General features: G+C 44.3%; 1 long non-coding RNA gene and 1 other non-coding gene across 2 annotated transcripts; both read left to right on the top strand.

Moving 5' to 3' along the window:
* The first annotated feature begins 5,215 nt into the window (after window positions 1–5,215).
* Window positions 5,216–11,600, top strand: LOC143933933 (uncharacterized). The gene is made up of 4 exons (XR_013263174.1): window positions 5,216–5,294; window positions 8,296–8,334; window positions 8,896–8,932; window positions 9,335–11,600. It is a non-coding gene; the product is annotated as an uncharacterized LOC143933933 (long non-coding RNA).
* LOC143934724 (small nucleolar RNA SNORD88) lies at window positions 8,069–8,159 on the top strand. Its single transcript, XR_013263362.1, has one exon. It is a non-coding gene; the product is annotated as a small nucleolar RNA SNORD88 (small nucleolar RNA).
* Window positions 11,601–19,249: the final 7,649 nt, after the last annotated feature.

Below are 19,249 nucleotides of genomic sequence, written 5' to 3'. Positions count from 1 at the left end.
TTCCATTGAAATCTATGGGTACAAGACACCTAGAAGTCTCCTTGACAGGAACCTTTTCTGAAGTCGGAGAGACTTCAGTAGTGTACATTAAGATGGCTCCCATTCACTTCTATGGCATTTCTTATGTCCAGCGACTTGAGGACGTACAAGTTGAATCCCAAGTCGCTGTAGTGTGAACTGACAATAAAAATAATGTTGATTGGGAGAGTGAAGTTCCACTTTAAATTAAGGCTGGGTTCACACTGGAGCGATGCGGGAACGCCGCGAATCCGCGGCGTTTTCCCGCATCGCATGCCTCCCGCCGGCAGTTCACACTGCCCTATGCGGACTGCTGGGAGTGTCAGTGAAATGTTAATGACACCCCCAGATCAGTTCGCATATCGCAGTGCGATCTGCAAGTTCGGACAGGAATCGGATCGCATGGTGTGAACACCCATGCGATCCGATTCTGCTGCGGACCAAAAAAAGGGTCTCGTGCGAGTTTGCGGCAGGTGCGATGCGAATTCAGCCATACTATCTGTATGGCTGAACTCGCATCGCACAGAGATGGGATGTGATTTGCACTGCAGTGCGGTGCGAATCACATCCGGTTCTCGCTGCCGCAGCGGTGTGAACCCAGCCTAAATGTTGTTTGTTACTTACCTAACCTTTGTTCTCGATTCTGGATTTCTCTGGGGCACTGGTGACTCTGTTCCAGCCTCAAAGATGTCCTCTGGAAAGAACATGTCACCAGTGTCTCCTGGGAAATCTTGCTTTATGTCACACTTGTGCCATTTGAGATCAGCTATCCTTCACTAGAAAGCTGTTCCGAGTGGGGGGGGGGGGGGATGTTGGCGGGGCTTGTTGAAGGGAAGTGGTTTGGGTTTATTTTTTTATTTTTTTCTGGGGGTTTTGGTTTGGTGTAATTTCTATTTTTTCTGTATTGTGTCAATGTTGTTTTCATATAAAAGAAATAAAAAGGATTTGATTAAAGAAAAAGCAAGCTGTTCCGGATTTGGCACATTGTGCAGTAGGAGATCTGGAGTGCCTTCATTTTCAATAGAGGGCTGCACTGTACAAGATTGGGCAGGGCTAGTTATTTTTCTACAACAAGCTGTTGCAGTTCTTGAATCCTATACAGCTTTATAGTAAGGATTCGGAATAACAAGCTGCAGTGGACCTTGTATGGTGCATGTGCAAGACCAGGACGAAGAGACCGGCTACCAAAACGCTTTTTTTTTTTTTAAGTGGCGGCACAGGAGAGGAGTGCAAGGTCAAGATATCAATGTGTGACAAACTAGTAAAACAAAGGGGGTGATAACATAGGTGTACTCATTTGCCTAATTACTTGGAGATAGTGTTGGCATTGGGGAAGTCTGCTTTAAGCGCATTTCCATGTTGAGAGTGTCCATTTTAAGGCCGGGTTCACACTGCTGCAGGGGGAGATCCGGATGTGATTCGCACCGCACTGCAGTGCAAATCACATCCGATCTCCATAGCGATGCGAGTTCAGCCATACAGATAGTATGGCTGAATTTGCATCGCTCCCGCAGCAAACTCGCACAGGACCCTTTTTTTGGTCCGCAACAGAATCGGATCGCATGGGTGTTCACACCATACGATCCGATTCCTGTGCGAGTCTGCAGATCGCACTGCGATATGCGGACGGATCTGGGGGTGTCATTAACATTTCATTGACACTCCCAGCCGTTCGCATAGGGCAGTGTGAACTGCCGACGGGAGTCATGCGATGCGGGAAAACGCCGCGGATTCGCGGCGTTCCCTCATCGCTGTGGTGTGAACCCAGCCTAACTCGAGTATGAGGCCGGGTTCACACTGCTGCGGGGGGAGATCCGGATGTGATTCGCACCGCACTGCAGTGCAAATCACATCCGATCTCCGTAGCGATGCGAGTTCAGCCATACAGATAGTATGGCTGAATTCGCATCGCTCCCGCAGCAAACTCGCACAGGACCCTTTTTTTGGTCCGCAACAGAATCGGATCGCATGGGTGTTCACACCATACGATCCGATTCCTGTGCGAGTCTGCAGATCGCACTGCGATATGCGGACGGATCTGGGGGTGTCATTAACATTTCATTGACACTCCCAGCCGTTCGCATAGGGCAGTGTGAACTGCCGGCGGGAGTCATGCGATGCGGGAAAACGCTGCGGATTCGCGGCGTTCCCGCATCGCTGTGGTGTGAACCCAGCCTAACTCGAGTATGAAAAAAAAAAAGATCTGGCAGCAAAAGCTTCAGGCTGGGTTCACATGTGTGGTGCGAATTCCAGCTCCGTTTTCTCTGAAGAGAAAAAGCAGCTGTTCAGCGGTGCCTCTTCCTTGTATCTACGGATCAGCTGAGCAGGGAGAGGGGGGAGGTGTAGTGAGGAGGGGACGGCAATGTGGAGTGCAAATGCAACACACGTGAACCAAACTGATTGAAATTAATAGATTTTAAAATGTTCTGTGAATTGGATGCAGTGTAATTCGCATAGGTGTGAACCCAACCTAAGGCCTCACTCACATTTGAGCAATGCAACAGGTTGCTGTATTTGTGCGACGGTGTAAGGCAGCCAATTTGCTTGAATGGATTTCCCTATGGCACAAAAACACGCTAAAGGAGCTCCTGTGCCTCTTTTGGGAGCTGGCTTTTTTTCTGTGCATTTGGGGTGCCATTAAAAATGAATATGAGCCAAACGTGTGTTCCGTGCTTTGGTATGTTTTTCACGTGTTCCGGAAATGCGTTCAGAAACATGCGTTTCTGCCACATTGATTTGAGTGGGAGGAGGAAAGACCATAAACCATACTATCTGATTGTAAAATACCCTTTATTATCACCATCCAAGATTTATATGGAGCCAACAGTTTGCCCACCACTTTTCAATATAAAGGGAGGCAGAACAATTCAATAAAAAAGGGTTAGGAAGGCCCTGCTCCTGAGAGTTTACAGTCTAATAAACTGTATAACCTGATTATACAATCCCCTTCACGTTGCCCATACACTTTGTAATCTGATTGTACAACCCTCTATACATTGAGGATGCTCTATACAATCCTCTTTACATTGACCATACAATGCTCCATCTGATTGTACAATCTCTTTTAGATTTACCATTAACTATGGATTAGGAAGGCTTGCTGATTGGATACCAATGCAATGAATTGCTTAGGTTTACCCTCATATTGCTATAGTTTTGGTAAATCTAAAGGAGACTGTACAATCCGATTGTAGAGTGTATGGGCAGCATTAAAACCATGCAGTGTGCTATTCCCTTTCAGGCGACCTTACACTATACAATCTGATTCTACAATTGTCATTAAAGTGGGGTACCCCCTAAAAAAAAAAAATTAAAAGTCAGCAGCTACAAATACTGCAGCTGCTGGCTTTTAATAATCGGACACTTACCTGCCCCAGGGTCCAGCGATGCGGGGGAACGAAGCCCCCCCCTCGCTCCCCACTCCGCTCGCGGCGCCGTCATGCATACTGTGGGCACCCGGCTGTGGCTTCACAGCCGGGCACCCACTGCGCATGCGCGAGCAGCGCAGGGCGCCGTGATACGCCATACAGTCACCTGGGACACATGACAGGTCCCAGGTGAATGTGCGGCACGAGGGGAAGTGATGTCACCAGCCTGGGCAATGAGGAAGGCAGATTACGAGGGACCCCCTAGCAACCGGTATTTAGAGGTGAGTAAAAAAATTTTTTTTTGCCAATTATTTTTTTTTTATTTTTTTTACGAATTTTAAGCACTTTTAATTTTTTGCTGGCAACACCACTTTAAGGCTGGGTTCACACTGGAGCGATGCAGGAACGCCGCAAATCTGCGGCGTTTTCCCGCATCGCATTCCTCCCGCCGGCAGTTCACACTGCCCTATGCGGACTGCTGGGAGTTGTCAGTGAAATGTTAATGACACCCCCAGATCAGTTCGCATATCGCAGTGCGATCTGCAAACTCGGACAGGAATTGGATCGCATGGTGTGAACACTCATGCGATCCGATTCTGCTGCGGACCAAAAAAGGGTCCCGTGCGAGTTTGTGGCGGGTGCGATGCGAATTCAGCCATACTATCTGTATGGCTGAACTCGCATCGCACAGAGATCGGATGTGATTTGCACTGCAGTGCGGATCACATCCGGTTCTCGCTGCCGCAGCGGTGTGTACCCAGCCTTAAGCCGTTGTAAACTCTGTTACACAACTTGTACCTACAGGTAAGCCTATAGTAAGGTTTACCTGTAGGTACTGTGAGTATCTCCTAAACTTGCACCGTTTAGGAGACATTCAGGGTGCATGCAGCCGAAGACATCATTGGTGCATGCACTCGGAAGGTCCGGCTTACAGTGCTGGACCTTCAGAACCTGTGCCGCAAACAGAGGCTCCTGCGCGCATACCTGGGAGTGATGTCATTGCGGCTGCGAACCCATAAGACACACTAGGGGAAGATGTCCGCCATCTCAGCAGTAAACAGGCACCGCTGGAAAGTCTTCGTTCTAACGTAAGTATTAGCTAGTGATGAGCTCAGGCGTGTTCACATGCTCCACGTGCAGAGCCCACCAGAAAGTCGGCGCAGCGCTGTGCTAATCACAGGCAGTGAGGCATTGCCCCATCTCTGCAGCCACGCATTGGGGCAATGTCTCACTGCCTGTGATTAGCGCAGTGCTGTGCCAACGTCCTGGCGGGCTCTGCGCGTGGAGCATGCAAACACGCCTGAACTCATCCTTAGTATTAGCTACTAGCACGTTATGCCGTTGCCTTACAGGTTTTCTTCTTTTTTTTTCCATTCTTCAGCAGTTTACATCTGCTTTAAACCTACCATAACACATGCAGTACAATGGTTTGCCAGATTTGATACAAATGTAAAGTAACGTTTAAGTTTGCCCTCATATCATCGTTTTTTGATCTACAGGAGATTGTACAGAATGTGTATGGCCATCTTATAAGATGTCCAAACTCAGCTGCTCTCATACAACAAACACTTCTGCAAGAAAATGTGACTGACTAAACTTCTGCAGATCCTGCTCGCTCCAGCCATTCGTGTCCTATACACTATTTAGCCGTCTAAATTTCTGCCTGTTTTCAAGAAAACAAAATACCGCCCTTTTTTGTGGGTGGGTTTGTTGCAGTCATTTAGGATTCATGGTAAACTAGAATTGTTTCTTTTTGAAGTATTATACATTATCTTCAATCCCTCCCCTCGTGTATAAATTCTGAGGCAGGCAGTGTGCAGGGCACTCGCTGGGGACTTCACATGTCCTATATAAAAGCCTACAGAAGGCCACGTGTTCCTTTCTCATGGCTGGTGTGGAGTAGGACTTGTAAGTATGGTGTGTGCTTTGTACAGGGCGCGCCGGGTGGTGCATCGCATGGCGGGTCTAATAGTGACTGGCGATGGGAGAATTTGTTCTGTGGTTAGTCTAATGTGGCCTTCAATAGATTTCTTAGTGGTTTAATATTCTTTTGGATCGAGGCTTGTTTTTGCTTGTGTGGATGAAATCTGCAAGGGCTTACGTTTGTAAGTGTATAGCTCACATTCTTATACGTTAGAATTTTACAGAAGTGCTGGTGGTAGCATGCAAGGAATGAGCCCTATTCACAGTGCTGTAGTGCGATTCCATGTGCTGCATGTTGTTTGCCCATTTATTCATTGCAATGGCCTGTCTTCTTTGTGTGAAGAAAAGCTTAGGCCCTCGTTTGCATCTTTTCAGCAGTCGTCTTATGGGCGCACACACCGCTTTTATTACTTTACGAGGTCAGCCTCATTCCCTCAGAGGAAAGAATGTACATGCCTTAGTAATTGCAATCAAAATTAGGGCAGGTTCACGCTGCTGCATTGCGTGAGATTGGCTGTGATTTGCACTGCAGCGAAAATCGCATGCAATGTGAATTTAGTCATACAGATTGTCTGCTCCCTGCTAACCAGCCAAGTTTTTGTCCATCTATGGCCAGCTTAACCCTTTCACCTCCTCGCGTGTATGGACAAGTAGTATCCAGTGCACATTACTAAGCTCCATGTCTTAAAGTGGTTGTAAACCCTCCCTAGTGACTTAAAGAGTAAGTAAACGCTGATGAGTTTACTTCCTTTTTTTTTTCCCCTGCAAAGGTAACGCATAATGGACTACTATGCATCGCATAGTAGCCCATTATGTGTCACTTACCTGACACAGGAGCCAGCGAAGTTGCTGCTGTCCCCTGTAGTCCGCCGCATCCAGCGAAGCCGCGATGATGTCACTCCTGCGCATGCGCACGGGAGTCGACAAATGCGGCAGCTCCATTCTTGGAACTGCCGCGCCTGCGCACCATTGTCTACGGCGCATGCACCGTAGACAGCGGTGCCCGTTTTTGGGCAAATATCTCCTAAACCATATAGGTTTAGGAGATATTGCTTGGACCTACAGGTAAGCCTTAATCTAGGCTTACCTGTAGGTCAAAGTGGTTTGTAAGGGTTTACAACCACTTTAACTATAGGTAAAACTAGAATAAGGCTTGCCTATAGGTAGTGGAAATATCTCCTAGATTTTCTTTGCTAATAGCTTGCTTGTGCAATTCAGTTAATGGAACTAAGGCTGCAACTAACAATTATTTTCATAATCTATTAGTTGGCCGATTATTGTTTCGGTTAATAACATTTAAAAAAAAAAGTGGGTCAAATTTACTTTCATTTTCAACCACAGTGACGGGGTTTTCGTTCAGAAATTACATTTTTTTTTTTTTTTAAACGGTATGTTAAAAACAAGTGAAAATTTCAAACAAAATTCTTTCATTCAGCAAATGTACAAAGCTTTTTCGTCTGAATATTCTCATCTGAAAATTGATCTGTGTGGCCAGCATAAGGCACGGTACATACCTATGCAGTTTGCTTTTGATCGGTTTCTGTAGTGCTTTTTGCTGTTTTGATTATTGCGCACGTGATTTTACTGCAATTTGTATTTTGCATTTTTTTTTTTTTTTTGGGCAGATAAAAAAATTTATGCAAAATGCATTACATGCTTTTCTGCAGATTCTCCATTGAAGTATATTGAACCAATAAAGAACCATTTTGCGTTAAAAGTCCCTGACCCTTTCAGATGTGAACGTGTCCCGTAGGAAACCATGTAAATGAACTGTAGTGCATTTCTGCAAAAAGCACCAATAAACGTATAGATGTGAACCAGGTCTAAGGCTAGGTTCACATTGCTGCGATGCGGGAACGCCGCGAATCCGCGGCGTTTTCCCGCATCGCATACCTCCCGCCGGCAGTTCACACTGCCCTATGCGGACGGCTGGGGGTGTCAATGTTATGTTAATGACACCCCCAGATCCGTCGGCATATCGCAGTGCGATCTGCCGACTCGCACAGGAATCGGATCGCATGGTGTGAACCCCCATGCGATCCGATTCTGTTGCGGACCCAAAAAAGGGTCCCGTGTGAGTTTGCTGTGGGACCGCTGCGAGTTCAGCCATACTATCTGTATGGCTGAACTCGCAGCGCTACGGAGATCGGATGTGATTTGCTGTGCGAATCACATCCGGTTCTCCCCCCGCAGCGGTGTGAACCCAGCCTAAGACGTTAACTAACATAATGGGGTTAAAAAAACTAAAATGAGCCCTTTATAGTAGAAAAAAAGCAGATCACTACTGTAAGGGGTTCATTTTTTTTACTGTAGAACAGTAATATTTACAATAGCGATTATTTGCTTTTTGTACTATAAAGGGCTCATTTTTTTTTTTTTTTTTTTTTTTTTTTTTTTTCTTTAACCCAATTATGTTACTGGCTGATCCATTTGGGGCTGAAACAACTAATCGAACACTGAACAGTTGCAGCCACCAAACTATATAGTATCGCAGTACCACATGGATTGGTATAGTGACATGTAGAAGTAGCACCTGCTGTGCATTTGGTACCCCATTGAAATGGACTGTCAAAACCTGACTATGCAAAATGTTCATGTGTGAACTGGCTCTTGGTCCCCTCCTGCTGCTTGTGGTGTCTAGGATTGTTCAGCAGTTGCTGACTTGATGCATTGTGCTCACAGGAATGCTCTACTTGGCGGGGTTTGGGTGTATGGTATCTGCACACATAGTGGGTCATAGAATTGTAATGGCTTGTCTTCTGTCCAAATGATGCTAGCACTGGGCTCTGAATTTGTATGAAAGAGGACATGTGCCCCTCTGTCTTGACATGCAGAGGGCCTGAAGGACAGTACACAGGCACAATCATTATGACATGAATTAAGCTCTTAGCACAAATGTTGCTACCTTGTAAATACTAGAATGTGCTTTGCAGCAGATGATTTTAAGGAACAGTGTTTTTTAATGTTTTTTTTTCCTCTTCTCCAGGTGACGCGTAATAGGACAAATGCAGGGAAGGTTTATCAGGTATGAGACCAACTTCACTCCCCCTTTGGTTCATTTTTTTTTTTTTTTTTTTTTTATCCACAAAAAACTCCTGCGTGCCCAGCAAATATAGCAATTATCGTGTGTAGGGATCTGCTGCTGTGCCTTGTCCCCACACTGCCATTTTCTGTTGGGAGCCAGCTGCCTCTTCTAGGTTTTTGCAGCCCCCTGATATGCATGTCCTAATCAGGGGGTGGCTTTAAGAACCAGGGAGACAGCTGGCCCCCTGGTTCTGGGCAGTTCTGTGCTGTAGAGCAGTGGTTCTTTACCCCAGTCCTACCAGGGGGGTAGGAATGAAATGTAATGGTGTGCTATGTATGGTATCCATGATGCTAGCACTGGGCTCTGAATCTGTATGAGATGACCTGTGCTCCTTTCTTGACATGCAGAGTATCTGAAACAGTACACAGCTATGTTCTTAATACAAACCTTGCAAACTCTAGTGTACAGTGCTTTACACTAGGGCTTTAGAAGCTTTCCTGAAGGCCTTCATTATCTACTGGGTGTATTAATTTTTTATTTTTTCCCCCCCCCTCCCTCCAGGTGTTGGTTATATGGACTGGAAACTTTGGAGTTTCAGGTATGGAAGAATTCATTTAGTTAATGGTGGGCCATATTCCTGTCTCAATGATGCTAGCACTGGGCTCTGAATCTGTATGAGAGATGACCTGTGCTCCTCTGTCTTGACATGCAGAGGACCTGAGGGACTACACAACCATGATCTTGTTTGAGATGTAAAAAAACAAACTTTGCTTTCAATACAAACTATATTATCTTGCAAATGTCTATGAATTTTTGCCTATAGTGGGCCATTTTCTGATCTCAATATTGCTAGTGCACAGGGCAATTTAAGTATTTACATTGTTGTGCCCCGACATGACATGCAGTGGGTATGAAGAAGGGAGATGGTCTAATTGCAAAGTTTGTTTTCTTAGAAGATACCTGGAGATGGTTACTGATTTTTTTTTTTTTTTTTTTGCAGGGTTTTACAGTCTTATAAATGGTTTTGAAGAAATTTCCTGCTGAAGATTCCACGTTGCCTAACAAGTATTTGTATGCATTAGTGCCATATTGACATGAGGAATATGTCTTGTAACAGTTTTTTCAGAAGTTTAGCTCAAACAAAATGAGTACCATAGGCTAATCGTGTCTATCTTATTGTACATCACGGGACACAGAGCCATAGTTACTATGTGGGTTATAAGCCATCTGCAGGTGATGGACACTGGCACGCCCTAAGACAAAGTGCAAATGCTATATAACCCCTCCAACTGGAGGGAGCACATCAGTCTTTCCACTAATGGCTAAGGGGTTGGTTGCGCGTAAAGCTGTGCTCCACTGAAACAATCCTTGCTTGGCCTAGCCATGCAGACTGGATCCATTCAAAGTGTCTTCTTGGTCAAATTGAATGCTACCTGGGCCTCATATCTGAAGAAACAAGGTCTTGCCTGTAAAAGCTACTCTTTTTAGGGAGCTGGACCCTGGGATCCAGTACTCCTTTGGTAGTAAGGCCATAGTCTTACTGGCAGAGGTGCTACTGCAGGTCCAGGATAGTGGGTTTCCTTGAAGGGTGAAGATTGGGTCTGTTGGTTTACTACAGAGAACCCTGCAGTGGGAAAGGTAAGTGGCGTTTTCTAAAATTCTTTAGAATTTTTCTTATGAATGTCTCCTTTAAGATCAGTAAATGCTGTCACCACTGGGGATTGTATTGAGCAGTGTCAGAACTGAGATGCTTCTTCCTCTGGCAGACAACAGAGTTTTCTTGTAAAGAGCCATATTTGATCCTTTCTAAGGATAAGGTGGTATTGCAGCCTCATCCTAAATGCCTACAGAAGGTAGTGACAGATTTTCATTTAAACCGGATATTCTGCTTTTTTTATTTCCCCCCCACAAATGTTTTGTTTGTACTGCCAGATGGCCCTAAAAGGACAGGCAGCATCAAAATCTACTATTTCCAAATGGCTTTGTCAAGTGGTTGTTCAGGCTTATGGTTTTAAAGAGGACAATTCCTCCTTTTCCTGTTAAAGCGGAGGTCCACCCTAAAATGGACCTCCGCTCATTGGAATCCCCCCCCCCCTCCGGCGCCACAATCGGCACCTTTCAGGGGGAGGGGGGTGCAGTTACCTGGATAATCCAGGTAACTGCACCCACTTCCGGGCTAGCTCTCTGCGGAAAGGGGCGTACGTTACGCCCCTTTCCACAAGCGCCCGCCCCCTTCAGCAAGTGCCCCGCTGCCTGCTGGGAAACACACAGCTCCCAGAGGCAGCGGGGACCGTCCGGATTGCGCCGCGCGGCTCGCGCATGTGCAGTAGGGAACCGGGAAATGAAGCCGAAAGGCTCAATTTCCTGATTCCCATACCCAAGATGGCGGCGGCACGAGCGAGCGATCGGCTTCGAGTGCCGACATCGCGGGCGCGCTGGACAGGTAAGTGTCACTATTTAAAAGTCAGCAGCTGCAGTATTTGTAGCTGCTGGCTTTTTAAAAAAAAAAAACGCGGAGTCCCGGTGGACTCCCGCTTTAAAGTGCACTCCACCAGGGCTGTTAGTGCTTCTTGGGCAGTGCATCACCAGACCTCCATGGCTCAGATCTGCAAGGCTGCAACTTGGTCTTCAGTCCATACATTTACCAGATTCTACAAAATTGATGTAAAAGGTCATGAGGATATCGCCTTTGGGCTCAGTGTGTAATGCGAGCTGCACTATGGCTCTTGTCTTAGTGCCCTACTTTTTGTTGTGCCTCCCTCCAGTTGCCATTGCTATGGGATGACATTGCACATAGTAACTACTATGGCCCTGTCATGTGATGTACATTAAGAAAACGGTGTGTGGTTTTTTTTTTTTTTTCCTGCTTACCTGTAAAATCCTTTTCCTTGAAGGTAATCATGGGACACGGGTCCCTTCTTCCTTTGGTATACATGTGTATTGCTTTTCTACCAAACTGAGTTACACCCAGTAGTCAGAAGGGTTGTATAGGAGTTCACTTTTGTCTTGGGGCATGCCACAGTGTCCATCACCTGAAGGTGGCCTATAACCCACATAGTAACTACTATGGCTCTGTCCCATTATGTACTTCAAAGAAAATGATTTTATAAGTAAGCTGTTATATAAATTGTATGTATAGCATTGGTTTAGGGTGGAAATTACCATCTGAGACCCCAGGTAAGTTGGCCAAATTGATTAAATGGTGCAATATTGAGGCAGGAAAGACTGATGCTGTTAAGATTTATGCAAAACTGTACATTTGCTGTTCAAATGAAACCATCTTAAATAAAATGACTATGAAGACAAAAGTACTGTGATTATTAAACATTTTATATGCAAGTCGGTGTGAAATGCACTCTGGATCAGTCTTGCTGAATTGTGAAGACCACCAAAACTCCCAAAGGTGCTCACATCAGAGATGGCCCCTCATGGGGGAGCACTAAAGCCTTTTATTAAGCCCATGGTCTGATGGCAGCTGCAGGTTGGTATGCCCATGAACACATTTGCACTCTGGCAGGAGCCATGTACACAGTGAACTTCGCCTCCCAAAGGCAAGTGTCATGCACCCAGCTCAAAATAAATGCCTGTGGTGGCTGTATATAATTTTTCCAAATCGGCAGTGTGGTTTGCCTGCATCTCAGGTCAGAATGTGAGGGGAGGTAGCTCGGAACTTGATGCTTGTCATTTCGTCTTACAAAGTGAGTGCGTTGACAATACAATGTGTATATAGTGATTGTGCCTGTGTGGGTTTCCTCCCAGACTCTGAAGACCTGGTAGGTCAATTGGCTCCTGTCTAAATTGGCCTGTGTATGAGTTGGGGCCCTTTTGGATTTATAAGATTCTGAGGGGCAAGGACTGATGTGTACATTTAAACTCTTGGTCTCCTTACCCACAATGGAGGGTAAGGTGCCACAGAGTTCAACACGTGCCCCAAGAGTGTTCACACTTGTAGCTTGAGGTACTCCACACTGCCTACCTGGCACAAGCTGATTATATTTCAAGCCTCCCTTGTCTGAGGGCTTGATCCCTTCATGAGTTCTGGTAGTTAAGCTTTAGAGGTTCTTTCCCACCCAAGAAAACTCCAGGCCCCTATCAACCCAGAGTATTGGGAATGTTCTCTCTAGCTACCTTCCTTGGAACTTTACCCTGCATGGGTGAAGATCTGAGTACCCAGCACTCTCAAACTGTCCCCTGCCCCCCTTAAAGGGGCCACAACTCCAGTACTGGGGTAATATACCTATATCTGCCATCCAGGACACTTACTGGTGTCCTAGGTATGTAGCAAAAGTTGTGCATACATGCAAGTTTTAGAGTGGGATTTTTTTAAATACTTTGCAGGCTTATAGGAAATGTTTGCAATCAAATGCTAATCTTCATCAGTGCTGGATTTAATATACAGTGAGTAAAATCACATTTTGTTTTGCAGCAAGAAGTGAGACACCACTTTTTTTATTTTTGTTTAAGCTGTATTCAATAGCACAATCTGTAACATCCAAGTGAGAGAACACTGTCAGAAAATATTTAAAAAAAGCAGAGTTGGAAAAGATCACCACCTCCTTGTTTAAATTGCTGCCTTTAGTCTGTTGGGATATGTCTCTACTAACTTTGCACATCTAGACTTTGCAATTAAGGCTACAACTTGTAATTTCATAATTGATTAGTTGGCTGACTATTTCAACTGGATAACCTATGAAAAGGTATACAGGGATTGAGACTCAAAATAAAGGGACTTTATGGGCACATATGAGAGGAGAACTTGTTAAATTATACATTTTTATTACAACATGATTGTGTGTTTTTAATCAACACCCTATATCAGTGATGGCGAACCTTGGCACTCCAGATGTTTTGGAACTACATTTTCCATGATGCTCATGCACTCTGGTGTAGTGGAGCATCATGGGAAATGTAGTTCCAAAACATCTGGGGTGCCAAGGTTCGCCATCACTGCCCTATATGGACCCAGTTACTCAATGCGTTTACAAAGGTTGATCTAGATAGGTTATTAGTAAAGTTTCATCCAATGATGCCTTCACACTTGTCAATGCATTTCACTAGATATTGGCTTTCTTAGGACAAATACAGGATAGGGGCTGGTGAAGGTGCCACAATTTCAGATATAGCTGCAAACAAGGCATGTCATGTCTAGTGAATCCAGTGGGTAGAAAAGAGGACTATAGGCCACTGTGACCAAATTCAGTCATACACATTTCTAATATAGTACCAAAAACGTACAGCATAACCTGTCTGAGGTACCAAAATCATAACTTGACCCTGAAATGCTCTGGCTAGATTTCAAATGCAGACTGTTCTCCCAAAAGGACAGGATGGCATCTATATCTTAGTATGGCAGATATCCCTATTGGGGCAGCCTGTTGAGGCACTGATGAATAATGGTGAGTAGATGATGGCTCACTAAAACATGTTCCAATGTATATGTCACAATGTACAACACAAGAGGAAAATTAGGGGTTTCTGTTGTAACAAAACCATGATCGGGTAGACTAAAGTTTCAGCCACAACTACCAGGAAAATTGTGATGCAAAGAAACCCACAACTAACTTTAGGTGAAATGCAGGACTCTCTGAAAACATGGGGTGGCTGTTTCAAGATGCATAAGGAGGCATTTGACGAAAGATGGGCTGCGTGGTCGAGTTGCCAGAAGTAAACTTACTATGCCAATGCCACATTGTATCCTGCTTTACTATACACCAAACAGTAGAGACAAGCCTCAAACCCTGCAAAGTCATTTGGGATGATGAGACCAAAATGTAGCTTTTTGGCCATAACTATAAATGCTTCAAGTGGAGAGTTTTTAACAAGGCCTATGATGGGAGGGAAATCTGTGTGAGCTACAAAGGCACAGGAAATTTGGTCAAAATTGATAGCAAGATGTATGCAGTCAAAAAATACTGGAGTAACATTTGCATCACAAGGTTAAGTCATTGGCTGCCGCAGAATAAAGCGATGGTTTTGGAGTAGCCATGTGTCTACTGACCTCAATATCATTGAGCCACTCTAGGGAGATCTCAAATGTGTGCAGTTCATGCAAGACAGCCTAATAATTCACAGGAAATTGAGGCTTTTTGCCAAGAGGAATGGGCAGCTTTACCATCTGAGAAGATAAACAACCTTGTCCACAAATGACTTCAAACTTGATGTTTAAAGGGGGCAATACATGGTATTAAGAGCTGGGGTATGTAAACCTTTTGATCAGGGTCACGTGGCTAGTTTATGATTAAAAAGCTTAAACGGCCATTCATGGCTCAAGCAAAACCCTATCCACGAGTGAAAAAAAAGTTTTATTCATATTCTCTGAAAAATGGCCAAGAAATCATAAATTCTGCCAGGGTATGTAAACTTATGAGCACAACTGTGTGGCCAGCCTGCTGGTTGGAAGCTAAACAATAGGGATCTTGAGTGGAAAGTGAACAAGTCTTGCTTTTTGACTACTGGTGATTGCTGGGTTACATGTTTAGGTTCTCTTTGGGGCTTTTCCTTGTAGCTTTTTAAGTGGCTTTTTTTTTTTTTCTTTCGCCTACTAAGGGGAGTAGTTTAATTGGTTGCAGGTGCATGAGGCCTATATAACCTTCTGTATAACTCATTGTGAGCCTGCTCATATTTAAATCTTTAAGTTTGATGGAACTTAGACCAAGTGAGTTAAAAACCAGTTAGTGGAACTGGACTAAGTAGCAAGTTAAAAAAAACAGCGTTTAAAACGGGGTTATAACACGGGTCATAGTACCTGTGTTGTCTGAGTAGTGTGGGTGGATCATTAGTACTTGTGTATTGTCATGTTGAGTATCAGTGTCAGGAAGCTAGCTGGGTAATTTGAAGGGGGCATAATCCCCCCCCCCCCCCTCAATCCTAATTCAATATGTATGATGCGCGAGGGGAGGGGGGCAAGACAACTCATTGTACATCTTGCAGTATGTATGCGTTCCTTGATCATCCGATAGAGGGTGAATACTGCTGTGCAAAATGTAGGCACATTGTTTCCCTGAAAGCCCAGGTTCTGAATCTGAGGAAGCAACTAAGCACTGACAAGTCCTTCCATACTAAAAGAAAGCCAAGAAGAGGGGGAAGTGCCAGGGAGGCTGATCCAGGGCTGGAGCATCCCAATAAGTACGCTCCATTGAGTGAGATTGGTGAAATAGTCAGGGACCAACACTGCTGGAGCTGAGGGACTCTCCTAGCTGCCAGTGGCTTCTAGCTCCTCGTGTGTGTGTGTGTGGGGGGGGGGGGGGGGGGGAGGAGTGAAAGGAAAGGCAGATTCTGGTTGTAGGGGACTCAATTCTTAGGACAGAGAGGCCCATAATCTGTAACAAAGACATGAAGGGCTGAGTTGTATGTCATCTACCCAGTGTTTGAGAGGTAAATTGAGGAAAAGGATCTCAAGCCACACCAGAAAGGCAGAGTGTGATTTGGGAAGTAAACAAGTGGCTGAAGAGTAAAGTAAGGAGGGAATTTGGTTCCTGGAGGACTGGGCTGACTTCTCAGTCGATAACCAATACTATAGAAGGAATGGACTGCACCTAAATGAGGAGGATGCAGATCAGCTGGGAATGAAGATGACCAAAAAAAGTTGGGGGGGGGGGGGGCATTTAAACTAGGTGATGGGGGTTCCAGAGGTAGAGATAGTCAGCGTGGAACATATTCCAGAGGGTAGTATTGGGGACATTAGTGGTAGGTTGACCAAAGCACATTCAACCCAAGGTAAGTATAGTAGCAAGTCCTAGTTGCAATCTTGGAACACCCAATAAAGAGGATAATATGTGACTGGTCTAAACTAGGTGCCTTGTTCACCAATGCCAAGAGCCTGCTGGACAAGATAGGTGAACTAGAGATGCTGTTGTATGAGGAGGATTTGGATTTTGTGGGAGTTTCAGAGACCTGGTTCAATAGCTCTCATGATTGGCTTGCAAACATTCAAGGGTATACCCTTTATCATAAGTCTAAAGAGGGTAAAAAAAGGGGAGGGGTATGGCTATATAGCATGAACAATGTACAAGTGAAGGTGAGCGATGACATCACTAAGGGAGCTTGGGTGGAGGTGGAATCCTTATGGGTAAAGCTCCAAAGGGATGAAGCTAAGGGAAAAATAATACTGGGAACATGCTATAGGCCCCCTGACCTGAGGGGAGGAAGGGTAGGCAGATCTCCTCTCACAATTTGGATTAGCAGCAAGGATGGGAAGTGTAATCATAATGGGGGATTTTAATTATCCAGACATAGACTGGGCAGCAAACCATGCATTCATTTAAGGCTTGCCAGTTCCATGTCTTGCAGGACGATTTTATGGGTCAGACTGTAGATGCACCAACTAGAAATAAAGTGTCACTGTATCTACTGATTACCAGCAATACAGACCTGATCATGGATATGGAAATACGGGGCAGTTTAGGTAACAGCGATCACAGGTCAATTTGCTTCAGTATAAATCACACGAATAGGAAACATAAGGGGAATTCAAAGACACTGAATTTCAAAAGCGCCAACCTCCCTAAACTACAAACCTTGCTAGGAGGCATAAATTGGGAGCAAGGAGGAGAGATAGGTTTGCTTTAAGAGCGTATTAAAGTCATTGGCCAATGCTTCCCATTGTGTAATTCAGTTAAAAGAGCGAGTAAAAGTCCTGGATGGTTTAACTCCAATGTAAAATGCATATAAAAGCAAAGGAGAAGGCCTTAAAAAAAAAAAAAAATACAAGGTTGAGGCATCTTCATCAGCATTCAGACTTTATAAAGAATGCAACAAGAAACATAAGGGTGCAATAAGGATGGCTAAGACAGGACATGAAAGACACAGTGGAGGAGACCATATTGGCCCCATAAAGAATGAAGAAGGGACATCTGGTTACAAAGGATGGGGAGATGTGGAAGGTATTGAATTTATTCTTCTCAGTCTTCCCTAGGGAATCAGGTGGCTTCAGTAACCAAAACTGCAGTGTTTATCCTTATGACACATCACAGGAAGCACCTCCATGGTTAACAGGACAGAATAAACATTAAACTTGGGGTTGTAAAGGTAAATGTTTTTTCACCTTAATGCATTCTATGCATTAAGGTGAAAAAACATCTGACAGTGCCTGCACCCCCTGCAGCATCTGCAGGGGGCGCATCTGCAGTGCCCACATCGCTGCTCACCGAAAATTAACCCCTCAATTCCCAGCCAATACTCTGCATTACTCTGCAATACCCTGCAACACCCGCCAATACCCTTCAACACTCTGCCAAGCTCTGCAACACCCATCAATACCCTGCAATGCTCTGCAACACCCGCCAATATCCTGCAATGCTCTGCAACGCCATACTCTAAGATACCCAGCCATAGTCGGTGATACCCTGCAATACCCAGCCATAGACACCCCCCTACCTCTACCGACTCGCCAATATGATCAAAGCTAGAATCCTTTCTTCTTTTTTTTTTTTAGGCTTCCCGGCTTAGAGGTGAGATATGGGGTCAATAAGACCCCACATCTCACTGTAAAGAGGACCTGTCATGCCATATTCCTATTACAAGGGATGTTTACATTCCTTGTAATAGGAATAAAAGTGATCAAAAAAATTATTTTTGGGGAAAAAAAAAGTCAAACTAAAATAAATAAAGTAAAATGAACAATAAAATAAATAAATACATTTTTATTTTTATTTTTTTTTTTAAGTGCTCCTGTCCCCATGTGCTCGCATGCAGAAGCGAACGCATACGTAAGTCCCGCCCACATATGAAAGCGGTGTCCAAACCACACGTGAGGTATCGCTGCGAACGTTAGAGCGAGAGCAATAATTCTAGCCCTAGACCTCCTCTGTAACTCAAAACATAACCAGTAAAAAAAAAATTCAATTGTCACCTATGGGGATTTTTAAGTAGCGACGTTTGGCGCCATTCCACGAGCGTGTGCAATTTTGAAGAGTGACATGTTCGGTATCTACTCAGCGTAACTTCATCTTTCACATTATGCAAAAATTGGGCTAACTTTACTGTATTTTTTTTTTTTTTTAACAAAACTTTTTTTTCCAAAAAAAAAAGCATTCGAAAAATTGCTGCGCAAATACAGTGCGAGATAAAAAGTTGCAACGACCACCATTGTATTCTCTAGGGCAGTGATGGCGAACCTTGGCACGTCAGATGTTTTGGAACTACATTTCCCATGATGCTCCGCTACACAGCAGAGTGCATGAGCATCATGGGAAATTAGTGCCAAAACATCTGGGGTGCCAAGAGGTTCGCCATCACTGCTCTAGGGTCTTTGCTAAAAAAAACATATATAATGTTTTGGGATTCTATGTAATTTTCTAGCAAATAAATGATGATTTTTATATGTAGGAGAGAAATGTCAGAATTGTCCTGGGTGCTCCAGAACGCCTGATGGCGCTCCCTGCATGTTGGGCCTCTGTATGTGGCCACACTGTGTAAAAGTCTCACGTGGTATCGCCGTACTCGGGAGTAATAGCAGAATGTGTTTTGGGGTGTAATTTGTGGTATGCATATGCTGTGTGTGAGAAATAATCTGATAATATGACAATTTTGTGAAAAAAAAAAAAGTTAAAAAAAATCTTGATTTTGCTAAGAATTGTGGGAAAAAATGACAACTTCAAAAAACTCATCATGCCTCTTACTAAATACATTGGAATGTCTTCTTTCCAAAAAGGGGTCATTTGGGGGGTATTTGTAATTTTATGGCATGTTAGGGTCTCAAGAATTGAAATAGGCCGTCAGTGCTTCAGGTGTGATCAATTTTCAGATATTGGCACTATAGCTTGTGGACTCTATAACTTTCACAAAGACCAAATAATATCCACCAATTTGTACTTATTTTTACCAAAGATATGTAGTAGTATAAATTTATGAAGAAAAAATTACTAATCTGCTTAATTGTATAACAGAAACAAAGAAAAATTCATTTTTTTACAGA

Source organism: Lithobates pipiens, unplaced genomic scaffold (assembly GCF_037356315.1).
Source record: "Lithobates pipiens isolate NorthernLeopardFrog02 unplaced genomic scaffold, aLitPip1_a1.2 Scaffold_27, whole genome shotgun sequence".
Taxonomy (NCBI): Eukaryota; Metazoa; Chordata; class Amphibia; order Anura; family Ranidae; genus Lithobates; species Lithobates pipiens.
Note: the sequence above shows the minus strand (reverse complement) of the source record. Positions and strands in the feature narration are given on the sequence as shown.